This window comes from Aphelocoma coerulescens, chromosome 6 (genome assembly GCF_041296385.1).
Source record: "Aphelocoma coerulescens isolate FSJ_1873_10779 chromosome 6, UR_Acoe_1.0, whole genome shotgun sequence".
Classification (NCBI taxonomy): Eukaryota; Metazoa; Chordata; class Aves; order Passeriformes; family Corvidae; genus Aphelocoma; species Aphelocoma coerulescens.
In genome coordinates this window covers 2,367,589-2,374,005 of record NC_091020.1, presented here as the reverse complement: position 1 = coordinate 2,374,005, position 6,417 = coordinate 2,367,589, and positions in this window count along the sequence as shown.

Genomic DNA, 6,417 nt, shown 5'->3' with positions numbered 1-6,417 from the left:
TCCTTTGCTCCAGGCTCAGCCCCTTTCCCAGCTTCCTCAGCCGCTCCTGGGGCTCCAGCCCCTTCCCAGCTCCGTTCCCTGCCCTGGACACGCTCCAGCCCCTCCAGGGCTCTCTGGCCGGGAGGGCCCAGAACTGGACACAGCCCTGAGGTCCCTCAGCATGGCCAGCACAGGGGACGGGCCCTGCCCTGGGCCTGTGGCCACCCCATGGCTGGCACAGCCCAGCAGCCACCGGCCTCGTGCCCCACTGGGCACCCCATGGCTCCTGTTTTTATGTTGCCCAGGCAGTGTGGGTTGCTAACAAAGCATATGATCCATTTATACTTCTGGAAAAGTTTTGCCCCACCCAAAGGCAGGCTGAGGCTGATGGCAAAGAGAGCTTTGCAGAGGAAAGATGTTGTTTTGCTCCCAGCTCTGCCCAGGGCTCAGCTGATCCTGTGTTTCAGAGCACAGATTCCACTAACGGGAATGAAGCAGCATGTCAGTCACCGGGCTCTTTCTTTTAGCACCGTTAGCAGTTACAGACAAAAGGCAAATGAACAGAAAGAGGCATTCAGCTGGGGCTAGCTGAGTCTTAGTCTTTTGTCTGGAAAATCCTTCACTTCCCCATTGAGGACTGGGGTAACAAATTAAAAACTTTTGTCTGCTTGCCCCTCCGAATCAGTGCGTGTCAGTAACGCTGTGAGCGTGGATAAAGGAAGAAGGAGTTGTAGGCTGGGTTTACCATTCATTAAGGGAAAGTCATTTACTCTTCTTTGCACAGGGTTGAAAAGTGCTGCCCAGTGCAACAGTGCTTGGGGCACAGATCTGGAGACAGGGAGGGTGGAGGAATGGCGCTGCCATGTCCTGCTTTGGGAATGACTTCGAGTCCTGTGCTGAAAGCAGAAAGCTAGGAAAATCATTTTCTTTATGTGTGTGTGGAGAATCCACTCAAACTCAAAATTAAACAATGAATGGGATGTTTTGCCCCTCTTCAGGATCCTCGGTGTTTGCAGGGTCAGTTTGTTTACAGAGAGGCCAAAGCCAAACCTTTCCTGGCAGTGACAGGGATAGAGCCCCTGACCCCAGACTGCAGCCAGGGCCTCAGGGTGGATGTGGAGTAAAATGCCTTCCGTGGAATCACACAATCACAGAGTCATTAGGGTTGGAAAAGGCCTCCAGGTCTCCAGCCTTTGATGGACCACCATCATGCCCAGTAAGCCAGCAGCCCTGGGACAGACACCAGGAAGGTTTAGGAGGGTTTAGGAACCTTCTTGAAACAGCCCATGAATGAAGGACCAGTACAACACTGAATGGAAGAGATGGGAAGTCTTCCTTTGAAGCAAAACAGGGGAAGGTATTACTCAAATTCCTGTTTGACAGGAAAAATCGTGACCCAGGCAAGTTTTCTGTGTCGTTGTGGCTGAGGAAACAAACCTCTGTGCCCAGAAACAAGCTCCACGTGGGAGGTGCTGCCTGATAACATGGTCCAACCCCAGCAGTTTTCTTCTTGCTCTCTGTGGGAGGTTACAGGGGCTGTGGTGGTGCTGGTCCATTCAGGAGGCTTCAGAGTTTCACAAGCAGCAGGGTCTCTTTTTAATCACTGTTTTTATGTCTGGGGAAACACTGCTGTGTAGAATGGAGTTCTTATTTCTCTTGGCTTTTCTGACATCTACCCTGATTGAATGTCTGTTTGTTTCACTCCTGTCAGGATAAAATCTCTTCTTTCTAGCAGATTTCCTGTGCTGGAATTCACTTTTGCAGTTGATACTTTAATGGTGCATGGCCTCATATCGATTTTGTAAAACCTTTTACTTAAAATGCCAGGATAATAATTGTGCTTGTCACTGGATCTCTTTTTGCTTAGGCACTCCCTGCACTTCTTGAGCTGTGGATGTGAAATAAGGCTCAGTGGAATTTGGCAGGATGTGAGCTGCAGCATTAGTTGTACAAGGTGTCAGTACCCAAACCCATCATTTGGGAAGTTTCAGTGCCTCTCCTCCATAAGGTGCTGTTACACATGTTCACTACATTAACACAGGCACCTTTGTGGAAAATGTTCTTCAGCAGACCCACAACCTGTGGCTGTCAAATAAATTCACTTGTGAACTGATTCTGTGTAAAAAGGGAGTCTTATACCCATTTATCATAATGAAAGGAATTCCTTAAGCACTATGGAAAACAGCCACCTACAATTATCAGTCAGCAATTTAAAATGCCAGTTGCTTTCCTTTCTGACACAGAAAATATATGTCTGTGCGTGTGGTAAAGGTATTTAATGATCACATGCTGCATTAACGGGATAGGAAAATTAATCCCATCCAATATAAAAGTATAAATATCATTAGCTGAACCAAGATGAATGTGACATTCCTGGTGAGTGAGTCTATTTTTGGGAAATCACAGGGTTGGAATAAGATTACAATAAAAAAGAGGTGACACTTGGCTCTTCTAACTAACTGTAAAATATTCCCTTTTCCACTAAGAGGTTGCAGCTTGTTCCTTTCATAAAGCCTCTGGTTTAGCCCCTCTATAATTTCAGCCTGAGAGAAACTTCAGGGTTTAAACAGACCCTCTGACTACAAACAGTGAAGTGACAGGACAGGGGGAGTAGGTTTGGATCAGGTATTTAGAAGAAATCCTTCCTTGTGAGGGTGGGCAGGCCCTGGCACAGGGTGCCCAGAGCAGCTGGGGCTGCCCCTGGATCCCTGGCAGTGCCCAAGGCCAGGCTGGACATTGGGGCTTGGAGCAGCCTGGGACAGTGGAAGGTGTCCCTGCCCATGGCAGGGGTGGCACTGGATGGGATTTAAGGTCCCTTCCAACCCAGAACATTCCAGGATTCTAGGGAACTGCTGTTGCTTATCTTTGCAGAGCAAGTTTACAAAGCAGCTATGCTTGTGGCACCCTTAACATTTCCCCTGAGCTCCAAGACTACTTAAACTTCTCATAAGGTAAAATTCATTTGGTTGGACTTAGCCAAAGCTGTTGTTTATCTCATGGAATATTTTAAAAGCCAATCTGTTCCCTCTGTTGTCGTTGTATTTTTACTCCGATTTAAATAGACACAGAACAAAACACTTGTGGTCTGTGTGTTTAATGGGCTGTGTGTTTAAAGATCCTGCCCTGCCTTTTCTGGTCCTACCAAAGCTGCTATGGCAGCCCGAATATCCTTTTGCAGCTTCTGTAGCCATTATAAATCTTCCTGCTAATAAACAAGGGTGTTCCTCAGAGTTTATTTAACCAGGAGAAATGCTATCACACATTTGAATGCTTCAATTGCATTTGAAGCTATCACAACATTATGATTTTAAGCCCCTGGATATTTTGCAGCAGGAAAACCCACTTTGCAACAGCCAGGGTCGGAGATGTCCTCCTGGAGGCTTTCTGACTCCTGATGCAGGTTGGCATTTGGCTGCCGAGGCAGCAGCAGAGTCAGGGAGCCCATTCCAGCCGTGTGGTCAGAACAAGGGCTAACTCATTCCTGGGAATAACTTTGAACTGACACAGAAAGTCAGTGCTTCTCCTGGCTCAGGGAAGCCAGCTAATTCTTGCAAGGCCTCAGAGCAGGTTATTTTTAGCTGAAGATAACCATGGGCTGTTAAGCACCCAGAGAAGCTGTGAGAAGCCCTGTGGCACCGGGAGAGTCCAGCTGCAGCAACTCTGTGCTCCATATGGGCCTCCACATCTGACTCCCCATGCCCATTCCTACAGGAACGCTTCCACAACAGCCCCCAGGTCATGGAGATAATAAAGCTGTCACCTCAGGATCAGCGGGGTTTGAAATAAGCTGGAGAAGAACCTTTCTAAGATAATAGACACCATATTTATATACATGTATATGACTTTGTTTGCTGCTGCCAAGCAAATCAGGGCAGGAGGCAAACCCACCTGTGCTCCCCTTGGCTTGGGGAGAAGGGTTCAGCAAATCAAAGGCCACTGATGTGTTTGGATACAGTAGGTGGCAGATCTTAGGTGGAGAAAAATGTTCTTTAATCGGTATCTTTTACTTTATCACCATGAACTGTGTTATGCTAATACAGTGTTACTGATTAAAGACCCTGAGCTTCCCTGTAATAGTCCCGAATTACTGTCAGGATAATGAGATTTCCATTTCTAAACGTCTTGTGCCTGCCATCCAAATCACATCTGCATTCATGTACATACCAAACAGGAATTATTCTCCCTTCCTGCATCAAAAATACCATGCCACACTCAGCTGGAACCAGCTTTCCCCTGGTTTAGTGCTTGGCTCAGGACTATTATTATCAGCCCTGGGTTACTACTGCTGTGTATTTAAACAGGCATTGAAGGACATTTGCAACTCTTGGTGCACAAGGCTGAGCTCTGAGGGACATGGGACACTGAGTGACACTGGATGAACTATTTGTGCTTATTAATCATGTCTAATAAACCCTCCTTGCACCAAGGGTGCTCCTACAGTGGTGATACCACACCCAGTGATGGTTGAGCATGGAAATCAAATTGCTGCTGCAGAAAGAATTGTTTCCAAACAGGACAGAGGCTACAGACAACAGCAATGTCACCAGAAAAGCAAGAGCAACAAGGGGAATGATGGCCAGGAGGTCTGACAGTGAAGCCACCACACTGGCAGTGGCATTTGGTACAGCCCTGTGACAATCCCCAGCTCCAAATCTAGACCCCAGCACAGCCCATCTAGCGAGAGGCGTTTCAGCCACTTACAGCTTGTGTTGGGGTGAGGCTGCTGTGTTAACCTGAGCTTTGGGTGACCTCTCACGATGCCATCTCCACAACCTGCATTTTTATCCAAAAAACTCAGCGCAGCCTCTCCCTTTGCTGGCTGCCAGGTCACCTGGGTGTCACAGCACGCTCCAGGACAAAGTCCATACCTCGGCCAACTCGAGGGGCTTCAGATTTCATTTTGTTCCAGCTGTCTCATTCCAAATCAAGAGCAAAAATTTTTGCTCTGATTTCTGATGTATTAAACATTAAAAAGATGGTGTTTGTTATTAATGACATGGAAGCCTTTCCTAGCTGTAAGTTACTCTAAAATTGGGTACGAGCTAATACAATTTCAAGGAAACATTCTCTGCTGTGATCTCCGATACCAGCAAGAGGCCAAACACACGTTACACATCCTCTTTTATGCTCCTCACAATATTAGCCCAATTTGCAGAACAAACACATTCAACCCTCGGCCCTCAGGCCGTGACCCGTGAATAACACCGCTAATGGGATTGTGCTCCACACAAAACTCCTGCTGGATTTGATGGTAGCCGCTCCACCTCCTGCCTTCTTCCCACACACCCTCTGCCATCCTCTCCTTTGAAAAGAACCCGCGGCCTGGGGCGGGGGGAGGTCTGAGCCCCAGCAGTGCCTGAGCCACCAAGGTGCTTTGAGCTGCCTTTTCTTTCTTTAGCAGAGGTGGAAATGACATTTTTTTACACTTACAAATTGTGTGGCCAAGCTGAAGGGGTCCAGGCTCAGCAGGAGTGAGGAGGTTGTACCATTCCGAGTTTTCTATGGTTTATACTATTTTGCAATCCCACTCAAGTAATGTACTCTAGCTCCACTTGGACTTTGGTATTAAATCTTTGAGTTACCAACATTTGCCATCAAAATGAGAACCTTATCATCTGCTTCTCCCCTTGTTTCCTTTCTTCCTAAAAGCAGCATCAGATTATTGTATCCAGAGGGTGTTACAGGGAAAACTGTGAAGGCCCTGAAGCTTGGAAAATGTTTGATGCTCGTCCTCACATGGAGAACATGAAGCCCTAAAAATGTATTTGATTCTATATATTTATCAAGCTGGTAAGAGGATATACACCTGTTTTACGTGATGGTTCCCTGAAGGGATGAGGGGATCCAGACAGAGATTTATTCTGTTTTAAGGACAGAATCAGAATAGCCAGAGTTGGAAGGGACCCACAGGGATCATCAAATCCAGCTCCTGACCCTGCACAGATGCCCCTACAATTCCACCCTGTCCCTGAGAGTGTTGTCCACATGCTCCTGGAGCTCTGGCAGCCTTGGGGCTGTGACCATTCCCTGGGGATCCTGTTCAGTGCCCACCACCCTCTGGGGGAAGAACCTTTCCCTAATAAACTATTCTTCATTTCCCTCACCTGCTGCGTGACAGCAGCAGCGTTGGGAAGGGAGCTCTGGAGATCTCCACTCCAGGGCAAGACTATTGCCTGCACTCCATCAGGACAACCATAATATCTTTATTTTCATTATTATAATTATTATAATTATTATAATTATTATCATTGTTATCATAAAAAGAAGCTTGATTTATAGACTTTGTGCTGATTTGAGGAATGGAGCTGGCTTGGGGACACAGGTCACAAATCACTAGGCAGCTTTAGGCACTGAGTCCAACATGGTAACTGCTAAACCCACTTAGCAGAGGCTGATGCTGGCGTTAGTCCTGTTATCACAGCTGCAGTCACTGGGAAC